Here is an 18,849-nt window from a genome sequence, read left to right on the forward strand (position 1 = left end):
ACCTCAGCCTGTCGTGGAATTACTGAGTCAACATCTGCGCGTATGAGTTGCAATTAAAAAGCAAAGTGGGATCTGAAACACCACAAACAGAGCAGTCTGGATCTGTTTTCACATGATAAGTTCAAGGTCAAGATGGGGTCAAGCATGTTCCAGCTTTGAGGCCGAAAAGGCACTTCAGCTCAGCTTATGTTGTCTTATGTGATAAGCTTGAGTTTTTGGTAACAGATGGACAAAATCCTTCTGCAGACCTCTCAGTGTGGATGGCTGTATATGAGCTGTGATTTATACTGAGCTTCGTGGTCGTGGTGTAAACTGCAGCTGAGCTCTGTATTGTCTCTGCCTGTAATGAAAGCTTTGCTCAAGACTGTGTTTACTGACTGCAGATTACAGTTAGCGCCTGCTGACTAGTCAGCATACAGCGGCTTCATAGTCGCTGTGGGAAGAGAGGGGAGGGATGGAGTGCATGGAAAAAGGGGACAAGAGAGAGAGAGAGAGAGAAAATCATGAGACAGAGAGAGGACCTTGGCAGTGCAGAGCAGAGTACAATTAAAATGCTGGTCTGGTAACAGGCTCACACTGTGGGCCAGTATTTGCTATGATAAGGGACCTGCTCGACTACAGCCTCTTTGCCATGCATGGCAGGTAACACAGATGACACTTAACTCTGTAATGTATAGCAAACATGCAACATTGACTTTACCTAGTACTGTTTTTAAACGCATGGTTACTATCCATGGATACTGGGGGGAATTAACCCACATGGCGGCCATTTTCCTCCAGCACCAATCTCAGGGTGGGAAGCATAAATGTTGTACGCTGTGTTCCAGGTTGAAGTCATATGAACGTACAATGGGCGGTAAAAATCCGAAGGGACATTGGGCCACATTTCAAGGTTAAACAGTATATTTTATAACCCCTTAGCTAACATTAGACAACGGCTAATGTTAGCATTCAACCTCTTCCTAGCTAACATTACTTTACACGACCTTTTGATTACGCAAAATGATAGGAAAGGCGTAAAATAACTCTAAAAATATCAACACACACCTTGGAGACATTTATTTAAGCCTGGAAGTGAAACACACTGGATGTAATCAAACCACAATGTTAGCTAGGAAGTAGTTGAATGCTAATGTTAGCTATTGGGTTATCAAATATGTTGTTTCATCATGAAATAAGGCCCAATGTCTCTCCAGATTTTAATTACTGATCATCTTTTCAGTTGCTGGTCAATCAGAAAGCAGTGAAATGACAACAGTTTGTCAGATTTTTCATGGTATACAACTTGCAACCTGGAACAAAGCAGCGTAACGTTATCCCAGCATTAGAGCTTCCTGCCCTGACATCTGAGGAAAATGGCTGCCGTGTGAATATGTTCTATTGCATCAGTGCTATATGGACGTTGGTCAATTTTGAACCCAGTGATTGTTAGTGATGATGGCAGAAACTCAAACAGAAAATACAGCATATATGCATGCACACATTTTGGAAGAAACATTCATGGAGCCTATATGTTGTGTAAATTGGATTAACCTTGATCTGTGTCTCAAACTATGCCATGTTATGCCCTTGAATTTGAGTGAATCGGGCCTGGAAAGTCTTTGAATAGCACTTGAATTTGATGTTTGAGAAGCTGAGGAAACCCTGTTTATATTATGAGCAGGAGAGTGTCATGAAGTTTGTCAGCCACTCACATGACCGAACAAATGCCCAGTGATGAAGTGCAGAAAATACCTGACTCATGAGTATAATATAATAAAAATTTCCCCTCGAGAAAGCATGTCGACTCGAGTTTCATCTGTCGAGTGTTACTATTACATAACTGGACCTGTGACGTATCTGAAAACAAACCCATTATCATAACTAATGAAGGTTTGTAATGAGTTTAACGTGCAGACTGAAAAGGTTCTCTGAGGCATTTTCTCCCAGCCAACGTGAGTTCGCTTGTGTGCTGTAGATAAAGGAAATGAACCAAACCATCATGCCTGGGCAGAGTATAACCTTGTGGTAAGACGTAATTCAAATTATTAAACCCTCTAATTCCATGGATTTGGAGGCAATTACCCATTTCCATGCTCTGTTGTGTCTGGCATGTTTTTACTCTGCCAGCGTATTAACTTCAGTACAGCAGGCTTGTTGGTTGATCCTATTAAATTAAGATTAGGTCATATTAAGATTACTGTCTGAAGAAAGGGGAAACAGTACGAGTGAAACAGGAATCCAGCATATTTCTTACCAGTGAAGAGAACAGCATGTGTTTAATCTTTGATCAGGGCCTAAATGAGCAGAGCTAACACCTTCACTAACTGTTTTTTCCTGTACATGTGTGAGAAGACCTCATGGCCTGTTGGGTGCAGGGTTTTAAGTCCTGTCCTGTGTGTACACTATATGTTGGCTATTTGTGTGCATATAAACACAGAGCTGAAGTCGACATATGAGATGGTCTGCGAACAGACTGGTCTGAGTATCTGAGTATGTAATAATATAGTTTCTTTTCTCACCAAGCTGTGCTGTTCTACCATATAATAATGTGACGTGCTTGGTCATATCTTAGGTAACAGGGCTCTGCATTCTCATAATGGCCAGGACAGGAAGAAAATCTGGTTGCCATGGTAACTTGATCAAGTTTAAATCCTTGTCTGTGTCAGCCCAAGGGTAAGTGCAGTGATCTGAGGCAGGCTGCCAGTCAGGGATTGGTTGGTTAAGTTGAGTCCTTGAAAGTCCTTAGTCATGAAAATTGGCTTAAATTTTCACAAAGTCACACACACACACACCAAACTCCACAGTGCCAAACTGCTGCGAGGTATTTGTGCTATGTGTGTCTTACTTTTGTATTGATTTATTAAAATAATAAATGGAGAGCTCTTCAGTACCTTACACATTAAGTGCTGCCTGCTCATAGAAGTCCAGAGAGTGCATCAGAGATCAACAATGACCACTCAAGGCTGCCCTGCTCTTACTGTGTTCCCTGAGACGCAGATTTGATTAGTGAATTACAGTCTGTACATCCTGTTTGTCTTCCAGCTGAACTATGGAGGGACTCATTTTCCTGAGGAGTACACTGTAGTGACCTCACCTCTTTTTTTCTATTTTAATATTGGTAAGTAGCATCTTCATAAGAGATACTGTGCTGTGGCAAAGACAGGAGAAGAAGATATTGTACTTGAGGACATTAATCGCTGCTCAGCACGAGTAGCACTCAGAGCTGATCCAATTCAGACACCGACAGCAGGATACCTTTGACCCTTAAACACCCCGAGTCGTTGCGGTCAAAGCCATACTTAGGCCAGGAGCGTCTGTGTGGCTAAGGGGCAAGGACATAGGGTCACAGTCATCACCTTTGACCCTTTTAACTTCTAGGAAAGGATTTATAGCGTAACGTGCTAGGAGTTCAGGGACACAGTAAATGCCCAGCAGTGTGAGAAATGGGCCCAGCGTGGCCGCACCCTGACCGCTGCTGCTCTTTCAGTCCTGGTCTGAGGTCTCCTAAACACATCCAGTTAAATTTAGACTGGCTCAGACTGACCACAGACACAGCCAGACCTCCTGAAATCTGACCTCACTGTCTGCCCTTTCTCTCCTCTGCCTCTGCTGGCCGTTGTGTTTTCACTCAAAGGCTTTTGTTCCACTGTCCTTGACTCCTCTGTCGGACCCCCTACCACCACACACACAAACACCTCTCTGTCTCCCCATCGCTCCCTCTACCCATCAGGCTCAGGGGCAGCTGACTGGAGCTGATTTACGTAGTGTTTGCACAGGGTTAGTGCTCTCCGTTCTGGAGGAAATTAAATGTTCAAGTTACAGCACTGGCTGGATTCATGTGACCTAAAATACTGATGTGGTTCTGGGAAGACCTTTTTCAATCCTACTTGTTTGGACTGGGAGGGTTCATATATCAATCTCTGGGTTGAAACAATGGTTTTCTTTATGAAATCTGGACACATTGTGCCGGCCTCAGTGAGTGTGTGTGTGCGTGTATGCATTTGTTAGAGTAATTGTTACCTTGATTCACCCACTAATCCTCTGATGCCTGGTTCTTACACTAATGACTAAGCAGCAAGAAAACAAGGTAATCACATGATTCTGTTACTGGCAAGTTCAGCTGATTGATTAGTTCAATACTTATAGCTCTAATTTCCTCATTCTTTAGACACTGTGGTGTAATATGATGAACTAAAAAATATACGCATTCATTGAATTATGAGTTATCAGTCAGTTCACCGCTTTGGTCTAGACCAAAATATCTCAACAACTAGTTGACGGATTGCAATGAAATCTTAAAGCTGATGAAAGCCGTATATATATTCTAAAATGGTAAAAGTTTTAAATAGCTCTATAGTCCAACAGTAATCAAGGTTACAGAGTGTTTGGTCAGTAACCCATGACTCCCCTCCTCCTGCTCATGCAGTAAAAGAGAAAAGACATTTTATAGTGTCCCTGCCCACTTTATCCAATCAGGAGGGAGAAATCCAGGTGGTTCCTTCTGCTTGTCAACACATAGAGAGCAGGATCCTCCTGTTTGCTGCTATGTCTGCCAATTATCACTCCTAGTTAATATGATGATGGCGTAGAAAGGAGGGTGGGGATTGCTAACTGCAAAACTGACAATGCGAGAAGCAGCTTTAATGACTTGATGGTGATCCCTTGCTGTTTACTCTAGCACCACCAGTAGGTCAGCTTTTTCCTTATCCTCTGAAATATCCACCAACCCAACTATACTTTGAGTTGGGTGCTAATTAGCAAATAAAAGCATGCTGCCACACTGTAAGGTAGTGGACATTTTGAGCAATATGTACCTGCTAAACATCTGCGCGTTAGTGTTGTCTTTGTAAGCATGTCAGCATGTTGTGTTTTACTCAATATATATTAATAGATTCATATATATATATATATCTATATATTAATATCAATATATATTAATACAAATACCATTATATTAGTGATAGTCAGATTTCGGTTTTAATGTTCTTTAGAAAAACAAATCAAGACTCAACACCCTGTGAGCCCACCTATAGGAGGAATAATGTTTGCAAATGGAAATGGTCAGATCCTGTAGGAGTAACACTGTTCTGCAGTAGCACCCCTGCTCTGTCTTCCTCTCGCTCCCTGTCTGCAGCACAGTGCTCAGTGGCCTGTAACATGTTCCTGATGGCAGGCCATAAACATGATGAGATCCCCCATTAGTATCACTTCTCTCATCATCACCTCCACCTTTTCATGCTCACTGTAGCAGTAAGAAGGCAGAGAGAATATGTAGGCAAGCCTTTATGGAATTGGGGTAAAAAGCCAATGACAGCCTCAATATGGGATCCTATCTGACATGACAGTCTCCATGTCTGGGACTCATTTACTGTGGCCTGTGTGCTGTCATACTGTGTCAGTCCCGTGAGAGAAGCTGCCTGAACTTACAGTCTGATATTATTCAGACCAACATGCAGGCACAAACATGTAGTCATAGACTCTGTTCCACCAAGATCTAATACTTAAACTGTGTGAGCTCATATTTGTTTTATGGTTTCACTGACAGCTTCATTTGATTGAGTCTATTCACTTGTATGGTCTCAGAGTGCTTCACAGACTGAGGTAATATCAATATTTCTATTGTCTTTCTTTTTCCAACATATGTTCCCAAAGGAAGTATAAAAGAAAGGAAATATAAAGGAAGCTTTTGGAAAGCATCTAGTGACCTCAGAAAGTCTCGTATTATTGACTTCTATTACGTGAATAACACCTTTATGTGTGCAGTGACTGCTGGCTGAAGAGAACCAGATGGCTCTGGAGACAGTGGTGCATGTTTTATTAATAATTAATGAAGCTCACTGCCCAGTTACAGCATTAAAAGAAAAATGGCTTCATAATGCAGAGCTCTGGATGGTTTGGGCCGTGACATTTGCGCTACATTTTGATCAGTTCAGACAGACTCTGTACTACAGTAGACGGGGAGAAGAGAGGAATCAAAAGCAGATGGAATTCTGGAAGACACATATTAAACACAGCAAAGCAGCTATTTGTCATAGATCCATTAAATCCTCTTTAAAGGTTTTTGATATTAACGGTGATTCATGGAGAGGATTTTTTGCTGCAGTTGTCATTTTAATCCCACATGATATTTTGTTTCAAAATTGATTTAAAGGTGCACTATGTAGTTCTGGGTGAAAACTTTTAGTCAGAAGAGAAAGATCTTCATTGATATATAACTGCTGTGGACTATGTAGTGATGACACACCCAAAGATAACAAGTGTCTGGATTTGTATCCATCAGAGCAAAGACTTCAAATCCATTTCGTGCTCATCAGGAAATGAAGGGTACACATGCACACAAACACCTCTCTGCATTTGCACTGTAAAGCAAAATGGGCAAAAATACATTTAAATACCGCTGCAGAGATGGCCATCAACTTCAAGAGCTGTGTCCACGCAGGATTAGTGAGACATATTTTTGAGTTGCTCAATACCTTGCAAAGGCCGCAACATAAGTCATCAGCTCAGAAAACACATACATCAAATTATCCAATAACAAGAGCATTTCTCATCTCTGGCAGAACTGGACCAGCCCCAGACCGTTACACAACAGTCTGGACGACAAGCCTGGACCATGATTACTCATGTCAACGTAGGGAATGAGCATGAAATTGACAGAGACCTACTTTCCCTCAAACAGGGTGTAAAACACCCGAGCTCTCTTTCTGAAATCTTCTATTGCCTCAGTGAACATGGAAAGCTTTTTTTCCCCTCTTTCACTCAATAGCTAAATGCTGCTTTCATCGCTGCTGTTCTCGTGCCAAGTTTTTCCTCAGCTTTCAAGTCTGTAAAACGCTTGTAAAAAGTATGACAGCGGGACGCTTATCATTATGCAATTATGGCACATAGGCTGCTCAGCACATGGCCATGGCGCTGTGGGTGCTTTTGTGTTTTTATCACTGTAGAAGCTGCACTTAAAGGTAAAGTGTGCAGTATTAATGTAATCTCTTCATTCAGGAAATACGTTAAGGTCATGTACTTGTTATCGGCCCTTGGAATGTATGTCTCAGCGACCAAACGTTCTATTGTTTTATTGTTTGAATGTTTGCCTTTGCTTGCAATATTAATCTTACTGTGAATAGTAGCAGTTATGCATTTGTCTAGTTTCTGCACAGTTATAAATAGCTCCCAGCAGCCCCTGTAGGAAAAGTTGAAGTGTGGTAGGCCAGCAGGTCAAGCTGCCACATATGGGGGCTCTCGTATGTCTGGTAACACTTGTGTTATTTATGCATCCCTTGGCAGTTTGGAGTGCCGGAGTGCATTTTAGTGGCAGCAGCAGCAGCAGCAGCAGCATCGCAGTTGACAGTGGGAGGGACAGCTGAAGCAGAGATCTCAGATCAGCAGGCCATAAGTCCTTTAAGTCTGTCAGCCAGTCAAGTAGAATCATCCTTGACTGTCTAATAGCTCAACCCCACCTTAAAACGATGCCCATTGTGTCTGTGTGTGCTCGCAGGCGGCCTGAGTGAGGATCCCTCCCATTTGGGAACCGGTGGGCGTGTGACATCATCTCCCCCCCTCCTGCCCCATCCCTCCCTCCTTTACTTTCGTGCGTCAGACCAATCAGCGCGCAGGGAGAGACGGTCACATGAGAATCCCCCCCAGTCTTGGTTACCATGGCAACGAGCACTGGTCCAGGCAGCATCTTGCTGTGGTGAGAAGAGAGGGGGAGAAGGCGGGAGGAGAGGCAGAGAGAGACGAGGGGAGAAGGGAGAAGAACAAATCCTAGCCGGAGGACTACCTTTTTAGAGCTCCAGCTTGTGCCTGTCTTCTGTCTGTACAGTGAGTACTTTACCTTTGTTATCCTCTTCCATTAGCTCCATCACAGCTGAATGAATGGAGATTTGATGCAGCCCATTGTCATCTGGATTTGTCAATGTGATACGCCGGATGCCTTTGAAGATTTCTGGGATGACATCACGTGTAATTCCTTTGTTATATTGGGAATGTGTGCAGCTGGCCTTACCTTAGACAACCCTTTGTCTGCATGCTTCAGTCAGCTTCCTCCACTGAGCCCCAGTGAATGGCTGATGACAAACACCAGTTTGCGAACAGAGGCGTGGTGGGAAACAAGTTGCTCAATGCAATTAGAGGCAGTTTCATAATGTGGCGAAACTCTCTCTGATGTATTGAGATCCAACTGCGAGGCATTCTTCTCCAAACTCCTCATCTCTGTCCTTTTTTTAACTTCACTGTAACTCCTCCAAGTCTGTCTTCGTTTTTCTCTCATTTTCACACTCGCACACCCGGTTGACATCCTGCATCCCCCTGTGGTTTGTTTAATTAGCGAATCCGTGCGAATCCAACTAGGGCAGCTTGTTCTGATTGGAGACCTCATATTAATGTCCTTGTGGTGGTGGAGGCAGAGGGCTTTCCTGGCTGCAAGTCCTCTTGAACCTCATGTCTGTATCGCAGTAATATAAGATGTGATGCAATGTTGATGTTTTCAGTTACATAAGAAACAGCCACATTGTTATTGTGCACATGATCTTTATTGTGTAAATGTCTTCTCATATTTCTCTATTTAATAATAAAGTTAAGAAATCCTTGTTTTGAGTTACAAGAAATTATAGAGCTATTATGCACTTACACAGGTATGCGGCTACACAGAGCCCAATTCACCGTGTGCTACAGGAGGAAGTGAGAAGTTTAATGTTTTTTTTTTATACCACCCTAAAAGAAAGCATTACGTAAGCCCCATAATAAGCAAGTCTGGAGCTACACTAATGATTATTTCATTTTCCAGCAAGGACAGACAGTGCCTGTGAACGTGCAGCACAGTACTTATTTGAGGCAAATAACATTTCACTGCAGAACCAACCCTCCATGACCTAACCATAATAATCGGGGTAGTATCTAACATCATATTGTGCCTAATTCAATACATGCTGCTGTATCACTTCTCTTATTTCTGATTCTGTTAAAACACCCTTCACCCTCTAATAGAAAGTTATAGAATGTTTTGCACTGACAACTTTTTAAATCACTTGTCAAGCGTTATGCAGTGCTGAATGTACCAAAATGTCGCAGCTCTGATCCTTCCATGTGGCTCTATTCAACTGGAAGTTTACATAGCATAGTGTTGAGGTATTTAAAATGCTGTGTGCCTATGTTTGCTCTCAAAAACAAGCCACACAGGCCTATCTGTCCATTGACAGGAGGTGACAGGACGGTGTCCGCCTTAGCTGATAGTAGCAGAAGGGTTCCTCCTTCCAGCACAGCCTTGTAAGGGCTCAGTAGAGATTACATAAAAAAAGCCTCCTTCTGATCAAAGAGGATGAGGTTTATCTTTAGTGTACACATTTTGAGATTGAACTTTTTTTTGCAAGCTTGTGATCCAGTTGTTTGCAGTGGCACACTTGAAGCACAATGGGCCTGCATGTCATTGACCTATCCTTTGAATTAACCAAGACAGTAGAATAATCATTAGAGCCTTTAAGAGGTTCTTTTGATTAGCAGTCATGATTGCTCAGCCGTTTAAGTATACAGTATCTTTTTGTAGTGCGAGTATAAGTCTCTGGTTGTATTGTGATTGAGACAGAACAAAGCACTGTATCAGCGATGCATATTTCCATCCGTGGGAAGCTGCCAGACTCACTATACTGTTTTCCATGTGATGTCTTGCCATTTGAAAGCGATTGTTTGAAACTTATAATTTTCCTGAGTTGTAATCTTAAGTGGTTTTCCTCTAAGGCAAACTTCAGCCTGTCTGAAACCACGGCCGCACAGTCCATGTCTATGCTTTGTTAGAAAACAAACAATTGGGCTTTTGGTATTCAACAGGAATTATAATTTTTGAGTTTCCATGGACACTGGCAGACAGACACAACACACTCACTGAGACTGAGGAATTACATCCATAAACCTTGAAACTGCTGGGTGTCACAGAAACTGTGCTTCTTGATTTACTCTGATAACTCAATCAGACAAATCAGCAACAATGTAGGGTCAGGGGCACTTTTATTTCAGTCAAAACATGACTGTTGTAAAGTGATGTTTAAAGGTCCAACGTGTTGGATTAATTGTGGATTACAAACTGAACACCCATTGTCTCAATCCCCCACTGCTAGAAACACAAAAAACTCTGTTTATACAAACATTGTTTAGTTTGTCTGTTCTGGGCTACTGTAGAATCATGGTAAAACATGGGGACTCCATGGAGGACCTACTCCTTCTGTAGATATAAAAGGCTCATTCTAAGGTAACAAATAAGACAATTCCTGGTTTCAGGGGATAATAGGCTTACATTAATTATTAATTATGAATATCATTTTCCATTTTTACGCCTAAATACCCTTAAATCCTACTCACTGGACCTTTAAGTAAACACCTTTATAGAGTTTCATCTTATTGAAATCAACTTGATTGTTAACACTTCTGTGCAAACACCATTATTAGTAATAAATATGAATCATTAAGCTCCCTTTGGGGCTATCAGTTTTTGGTAGTTACCTGTCTAAAAGTCTAATGTCAAGTCAAGTCAGTATTTATTTAGAGCGCGTTATCACATACGCGGTGTCAAGGAATATTTTACACTAAATGAGAATTTCTATAAAATCTCTGCACTTCGGCTACCATGTAAAATCCCGCCCGCCTCTCCCTGTTGTGTAAAGCAGGGGTAATGTTTCTGACACCATGTGAACGCAGCAGCACTGCTGCGTCACGTTGGAAGAGACCAATCGGATTAAACTGAGTTAAAACACGCAGGCTCACTCCAAGGAGTAGCGGGGGTTCCTCACCTTACATTTTGAAATAAATCCAGATAAATTCCAACATAACATAGTTTAGCGTCAGTATACCACCACGTATTTGGCTGTCCTGTTAACCCAGCATGTATTACAGTTAAATTAACAAACTTACGTTGTTCCGGTAATGTGTTCTCATTTATGTACTTGCTCGCTCCCCCCTCCTTGTCGCCGCTACGGTCTCGACCGATCCCTCTCTGTCAGTTTTAACTTGCGCCTTCTCCTCTGCTGTGTGGCTCCCTGCTCTGTCCTTAACGAGCATTACCCACTTAAATAATACACCGATACTGAGGCGTTTACGGGCAAATCTGGACCTACACACGGATATGGACTCGTTCCCGCCATGTACGGGTGGATTATAAACACGATTGAGGAGGTAAGAAGGGATGTCCCTCCCGATCGCTTCACAAACACGGTGCATTTTTGAACGTTACCCTTGGATATCCGCGGACTGCACCTCTGCACGTTTGGGAATGTCACGGTCTGTTGGTTTTAATACAGCAGCTAACGATTTAACTGCGAGGCCCTGTGATAAATCTGATGTTTTTATCTGCATAATACATGCCCATTGCTGTAATGGTGCATCAGTGGTCATCTGGCAACCCTGTTGTTTATCAGTTATGTCTCAGCCCGGTGCTGATCGGAACTGGACAGCCTGTGGAATGTGGTGGATGGTGGCAGAATTCACTCCCAGTCTCTTATTTTGAAATATCCTCATCTGTTATAGTGTAAAAGCCGGTGTACCCTGGAAGTTTATCTATTTTATACTTTATCATGTGTACAGGCTATTATTGGCTTTGCAATGGCACATAATAACACAGATATGCCTTATTCATACCAGCAGCTTGACACCTAGGTATGTGAAGATGCTGGTGGGCGTGTGATGATGTTTTGTAATAACACAGTCACAACTGAGCTGGAAACAATCAGCTAATTACATGTACTTGAATTGACCCTCAGGAGTTAATGCCTGTTGTTATGGTTGAATTGTCTCTTTGTATGGAACCCTTTACATTATTTTTTACATGATCATTTTTAAATCACACAAATACAATAGTAGAGAACAACACAAATACTTTAAAGGTTGTGTTAAAAGTAGATGTTTGGATCTGCTCTGCATCCGTTAGAGGTAGTGTAGTAACATTTCCAGTCCAGTGTGACCTTGACAGTTTTCTAGTGTAATTTCTCTCCGGTGTGTTCATTGAAGACATAAAACAGGATGCCTTTTTAATTTTTTAGCTTCTTTTACTCTCAAACTGAATTATGCACATGGTCCTGTTCAGTGTTTTTTTTGATGCACAGCATCACCCACCAACACGTGATTTCTCCCGATGTCACGATTCCCAAGAAGTCAATCCAGTTCTCCTCTCGGCTCCTACTGATGAGTGCTTTTATGCGATGCGTCTGTTGTTGCTCCTTTTGACTGACTGCACCCTGACCTCAGCTACCATAACAATGCTCTAACTCCAGCTGACCCAGATTGGACCGTACATCAACACACAGTGACAGGAATCAGTCTGTGGCTAAATGGATTGGAGGAGTCCTGATCTGACAGGACAGAGACTCCTGTCTCCTGTCTCAGTGGAGTGACGGAGAAGTTGTTTTATTGATTAGAGATATTGACCTTTGTTGCGTGTCATCCACCTCCTTTTAAGCTTGTAGCAGCTTCGGTGCAAGACTCAGGACATCTTCTCTGAAGTCACAGAGTGTTGCAGCCAGGGCAGGCAGACGTTAATTGGGATGAGCTGCATGTGTTATCATAACTCACAGTTTCTCTCTGAAGAGATCAGGATGTGGAGCAGAGGAGGAGGAGGATGTTTGTTTGGTGGTTGACTAAGCGCAAGAAAGAACTGATGAAGGCTGTTGTCTACCAGTCGGGCTTTCTTGAGAAGTGTGCAGGAGAGCTGCAATGAGTTGTCAAGGGAAAGAAAATGACTGGCTCATGATAATCAATTAATCATGTCAGTCATTGTTCAAGCAAAAATGTCAAACATTTGCTTCTTGAATGTGAGGATTTTCTGCTTTTCTTTGTCATTTATGACATTAAATTCAGGGCTTCGATATGTTGGTTGTGCAAAAGAAGTAATTTGCAGATGTCACAAGATGTCACAATTTGAAGATGTTGGATGGAAATTGTGATGGCATTTCCACATTTTATAGACTAGATGATTAATCACTCCACTGTGAAAATATTTGACTAATTAATCGATAATAATAATAATAATCATTAGTTGCAGCCCTAGTGCGCAGCGTCCCCTGCATCACTGGAAGGACAGTTTACAGTTGGTCAGACGGTTGTGCTTTTGTGGAATCGGTCAGACTTGCATCATATCTTTTAAAGTTTTTAAAATCTTTATTTCAAAATGACTTTACTTTTTCTCTACCTTTTATTACAAATGGAATGAATATCAGAGACATATTATAAAAAAAATCACCTCTCCAATCACAATTAAGTGTTATATATTATCCTGAGACGATAGAAATGTGTCGATTATTTCTCATCAATGTGAAGTATCTTGATATCACATGTACTCAAATGTTCTATGTTGAAACAGATGAAAAATTAAGTGTGATAAAAGATTTTGTCCATTCCTAGTTTTAGTTTTTCTGTGTAAAAAAGGACATTGATGCTGCTCTGGATGCTGCCATTAATTCATAACAATTAGTCAGGCCTCTTTTTATTAGTGCATGTTCAGTATTAATGTCAGGCACACCCCTGTGTTCTATCCCACTCTTTTCATTTGCTTGGAGTGGAGCCATCTTCTGGAGGCAGAACACTAATAAATTGCCTTTTCCTTGTGACAAAGCTGACTCACTCACTATCCGAATCTCCCGAAGCTGCCCAGCATAATATTCATGAGGCAGATTTGATATTAAAGCTTGTTTTATTAATAACATCACCAACCACTGCATCCATGAAAGGTAGTGTAGTGCAAAAAGTGAAGCTCAGTCCCTCGCTGAAAGAGAGAGTGACTTCCTCTCTAGCTCTGACCCCCCGCGACCCTACAAAGTGCCATAGACCTGGTACTGTCAGATGAAAGGGCAGAGGGCAGGAAGTCCTCTGATGGCAGCGCCCGCTGTGTCATGAGCAGCTGCATCCCAACTGTCAGGTTCTGCCTCAGGTCTGTTGCTGTGGTTGACTCATCATCACAAGCTCGCAGACCCCCTTTCGATCCCAAACCAACATGCATATTGTAGCAGGACTCATCCACAGTGAGTCCTTAAAAGGAGAGATGTCTGTAACTAGATGGTAATGGCATGTTGTTAACTGTCTGGGGGTGACGTTCTGCAGTAAGCACTTACTGTAAGGAAATCAGCACATTTGAAGGACAATTGCCATGTTACCCCGGCTTCAACTGTGTCCTGCACTAAATGAGGTCATTAGCATATTCCTGAGTGTTGAGTCAGACAGACATTATAAAGCCAAACAGCCTGGAAGAAGGCATAAAGATACCATTAAGGTTATTAAGTTACTGTTTTCAGAATAAATAAAGAACTGAAAGCTTGAAAGTATAAAATCAAGACTGACGTGTGAGACGTTTGTTGAATTCGTATCGGCCACTGTTCTCCTTCCTCACTACCAATAAATGTTTTAACATAGAAACGTGGTATTATGCGTATCGGATTTGGAGGACTAACAGCAAAGCCACTTGTTGAAGTTGCATGACGACTAAGTATGGCCCCAGTCCACTTGCTTTGGTGATTTCTCACAGCTCTGGATTAAAGTCTTACCTCTTGGCTGTTTCTTCTACCTTGCAGGTCAGAAGTGGGCCAGTGTGACAAATGCATTCCTGAGGCCAGGCCAACGAGACTGTTTACCTTTTACCAGTCTGCCGCTGACCCTTGAACACTATAGCAGAGGCGCGCATTCTAACTTTCCCTCGTGCAAAGTCATTGTTTCCAGCTTAGCAATTTCCAACTGTTTTCCTAGTATGGTTGTAAAACAGTGTTGCAGAAAGTTGGCTTACTAGATGACTCATGAATCGCATCCTGTACGTGATATCTGTCATGTCTCCAATCAGCATTCCAATGAACACTTATCCAAATTATATTGTAGGTTAATGGTTCCGTGGAACTTGCTTTATTGTCATCTGCTGCCAATTTCATTAAGGAGGCTGCTACCTTTTAGATCTTTATAGGTGCACTAATAGATATTCTTTCATTACCGATTGATTAATGACTGTGTGTAATGTAAAAGGTCCTCCTTTTAGTGAAGAAACCACAAAGACATATCACCCAGCTCTGTTCTCCAGAACAAGTTCATTGAATGTGCCCATATTTGTGGTTGAACGGTGAACTGAACACACCCGTATGCAACTAATCAATGTGAACGTGAGACTCGCTAACTTCCACAACTGTTAATGACACTCATGCACTGTTTTAAGGAACCTGGCTGTAAATGAAGGAGGGTAATGTTTCATACAACAATAACTGTTTTCCACATGGAAAATGGACAAGTAATCACAAAGATGTTCAGTGTGGGATTCATCATTATGGATTTATTTATGTATTTATGAAGTCTCCAAAAAGACATTGCAGTTCAAGGCTAACTCACGAACATGCAGCTTTCCAGGGATATTTAATATGTTGTATATGGCATAATTCCACTTGTGTAGAAGAATATGGAAGAAATGAACCTGTTCAGTTTTTGGGACTTGAACTATGAATGTGAACTTTTTCATTTTAAGCTGTGTCAATTGAACTTTGAGCTAGCTCTTGTTAAGTGTGAACTTGCGCAACACTGCTTCACAGAGGTATCTAGTCTTTTTTTTTTAGCTAACAATGTTAACAACTGTACACTACTAAGAGTTAGTTGGCAGTTGGAGGAGACCAAAACAAAGGTAAAATGAGAGGGAATGTTGGATTTATATTTGTGTTCCCAGTGTGGAATCAAACTGGAGATAATGTAGTTAGATAGGATGCGTCTTAACCACCAGGCTACCAAAACTCTTACCCATTACCATACCAAACCTATACCTAAAGTTAGCCATGTCCAACCTTAAACCATAAACAAATCACTTAAAGTAAACTTAAAGGTTTTTTTTTTTACCTCATACATTGACTTAAAAAGTCTTTAAGTAATTTCTAAACATAACCACTCAATTTAGCTCAGCCTGCCTCTGGTACCTATGCTTGGAAGTTAGTGAACATCATTCAGCACCACCCCACCTGCTGATGCCTGAACTCTGGGATCCACATGATAAATAATCCATAATCCACTTACTGTAACTACTATTCTGACACATCCTGCAACTGAAACCTACATAACAGCTTGTCCCTTTCAGCTATCAGGCTTCAGGAAGCATCTAACAGCTGCTCAGCCTATAGCCGTTAACCTTCCTCTCGAGTCAGGCCCTTTCACTCCAGCAAACCGTTCATCCCTCCAGAGACCACATCATATTTCACATTCACTCTCTGGTTGTGTGTGGAGGAGCCACGGGGTCTTGTTATCTGCCTATCTGGACAAAAGACAAATTCTTGTCTGGCAGGCCTGATGGAGAAACAAGCCCACTAAATGGTCTTTCCCAGAAAAAACCTACTCAGACCGTGTCTCTCCTGGTCTTTTTTTCCATCAGAGTTGGGCTGGAGATGTGTCTGTGGTATGCCAGTGTCGACCTTAGCCGCCTTTTTACCCCTCTGACTGTAACAACCTGTAAATCTCATTGAAGCACATGTATGTTCAGGCGGTTACCAAATGGACTACACTTCCTTAGCAACTGATGTTATGTCAGGCAGAGTGCTAGTCTTATCACTGTAATGTCAGTATGGGAAGCTAATTGGGGTGCTTGTGTTTGTGCCCCCATGAGGCTATACCTGCTTAACTATACAGGAAGATGCTTAGCTTACACCTGCTTCAGGGACGCTAAAGCAGCTGTCTGAATCACTTTCACAAACACAAGGTGAAACCAGAGTTGGGTTTGGAAAATATGGTTGTTCTCAGAGTGAGCAGATCGATATCAGTCTCATGTGTGTTGAGTAGGCAGAAGCAATGGCTAACCTGACTCTGTCTGAAATTCAAGAATACACCTAGCGACACTTCAAGAATGCTTTTACACATCGCATTGTGTTGGTTTAACTGTGACATAACCAAATAAAAAAAATACAATTTCAATGTAATTACACTGATTCCTGATGTTTTAAACGACTCGCAACCTGGAAAACAGTAGCAGAACGTTTTTCAGCATTTGAGCTTTCCACCCTGAGCGTGATGTCAGAGGAACACAGCGGCCGTGTGAATATGGTCTTTAGTGGGGATCGCAAGATATGTTGGCCTCTATACGGGCTCGTGTTGGGTAATTTTTTTAAAAAAGAATTTCAACTGGCCACTGTCAGTCCAACACCCAACGATTGCCGATATATATTGATGCAGTTATTGTTCTAGTATCAATAAGTTGTTTAGAAGGAAGGCAATATCAGCAAAGTGATATCAAATGTAATTTAACAATCTGCATATTGTTAGGATCAAAGCTAGAAGGGAGCATGGTAGGCACGTGATTTATCATTTAACCTTGACTTTGTATCTCCCTTGCTTCCATGACCACAAACTACTGTGTCTCCTGCAGCCATTTATTAAAGCTTGTGACTTCTCACATTGGAATGACTTCATCGGGACTCTGCCTCTATGATGCAGCTCCTCCTCCTCCTCTCCAGTTAATCCACCCCTCTCTCTCTCTCTTTCTGTTTAATTATTGAAACCTGACTTATAGCCAAGCACTCAAAGTTTTCATCGAGCGTTCAAATGCAATCTGTGCTGCACCTGTCAAACACTTGATTCGACTGCCGCCTGCATCTTGTCCTATTTGACACGGATTAAAGTCTAATTTGGGAGGAATCTGTTTTCATGCTTTCTCCTGTACAGCTATCAGCGTGCTCCATGGCTCTGTGTGGGTGTTCAGTTACCTTCCTACTGGATCGGCGTACAGCTCTGCACAGTTCACACAGGAAGGCCAACCTTCCTCTGGTCCTCTGAGTGTGCTGAACTATTTAGTGGAAGTGGCACAAGGGAAATGAAATGATTGAGCAATGTGAAGGGTGGGAAGAAAGTCGCTGTTACATGTTCTCATGCCAGTCTGTTTGATGTGGATATGTGTGCAATCTATTCAACCACATATTTATGGGTTTTTCATGATGGGTTTGGACATTAGTTTCTTTAACTTATTGCAGCTAGAAGGAAAACGGAAATTTAACTTTTTTGCACTCATTACTCTAAAAATCATTTGCTGAGTTATGCAACTAAACAGAGAATTGAGTAAATTTAAGTCAGTCAAAAGCAGCAGTAAAGTAACAGTGCAGCCAGGAGATTACCGTTACCGTCTGAGTGAAAGCCAACACTGAATAATAGCTGTATGCACTCACTGGCACTCACTAGGTCTTAGCCCAGATGACATTTGTGTACCTGCTATCCACAGTCCTCAGTTTACAGTCAACCTATTAGGTATCAGGGTCTTTACTCAAGTAGTTGGTTCAGTAAGAGTGTAACCTAGTTTTCAACTGCTGTACTGGACTCTGACAGGCTGTACTGGACTGATAGGCTGTACTGGACTCTGATAGGCTGTACTGGACTCTGACAGGCTGTACTGGACTCTGACAGGCTGTACTGGACTTTGACAGGCTGTTGCAGGTCTCCAATCTGAGGACGTTTGTTGGGGAAAGGTGTTAGCCAGTCAGTGTTGCTGCAGAGAGGACTGCTGGTACTTCAGTCTGCTGGTTCCACGATTTTACAATTCACACACACGCGACTTGTTTACCATCTGAACTGCTTACAGCCGCGCCCACGCATGCAGATTAGAGAAAGCAAGTGTGGATATGACAGGATTACGGCCTGAGCAGGCTGTGTGTCACTGTTGCATGTCCCATCAAGGCTTTGCACAGCAGCCATCAGTCTCTTTGTTCTTCTCAGGCTATATTGATGATAAAATTATTTCAAATGAGGCACTGAAATAGAAAAAAGAATAAATCTTGAGTAAAGGTACAGATCCCCACATCTGGGACATGGTTGCTTAGGAAGTGTTTTCCCCAGTGAAATATAGTTTTTCTCGTGCTTTCTCTGCTAATTTGGATCAACGTTAATGCTCACTGACATCTG

At 42.0% G+C, this 18,849-nt stretch overlaps 1 protein-coding gene across 1 annotated transcript in view; it reads left to right on the forward strand.

Annotated features, from left to right (window-relative positions):
- The first annotated feature begins 11,007 nt into the window (after nucleotides 1-11,007).
- Nucleotides 11,008-18,849, forward strand: part of mical3a (microtubule associated monooxygenase, calponin and LIM domain containing 3a) — a 71,730-nt gene continuing 63,888 nt past the window's right edge. Inside the window, exon 1 of the mRNA XM_073471496.1 lies at nucleotides 11,008-11,139. The gene's annotated coding sequence lies outside the window, so the exon portion shown is untranslated. The remainder of the gene's footprint in view (nucleotides 11,140-18,849) is intronic.

Source organism: Pagrus major, chromosome 8 (genome assembly GCF_040436345.1).
Source record: "Pagrus major chromosome 8, Pma_NU_1.0".
NCBI lineage: Eukaryota > Metazoa > Chordata > Actinopteri > Spariformes > Sparidae > Pagrus > Pagrus major.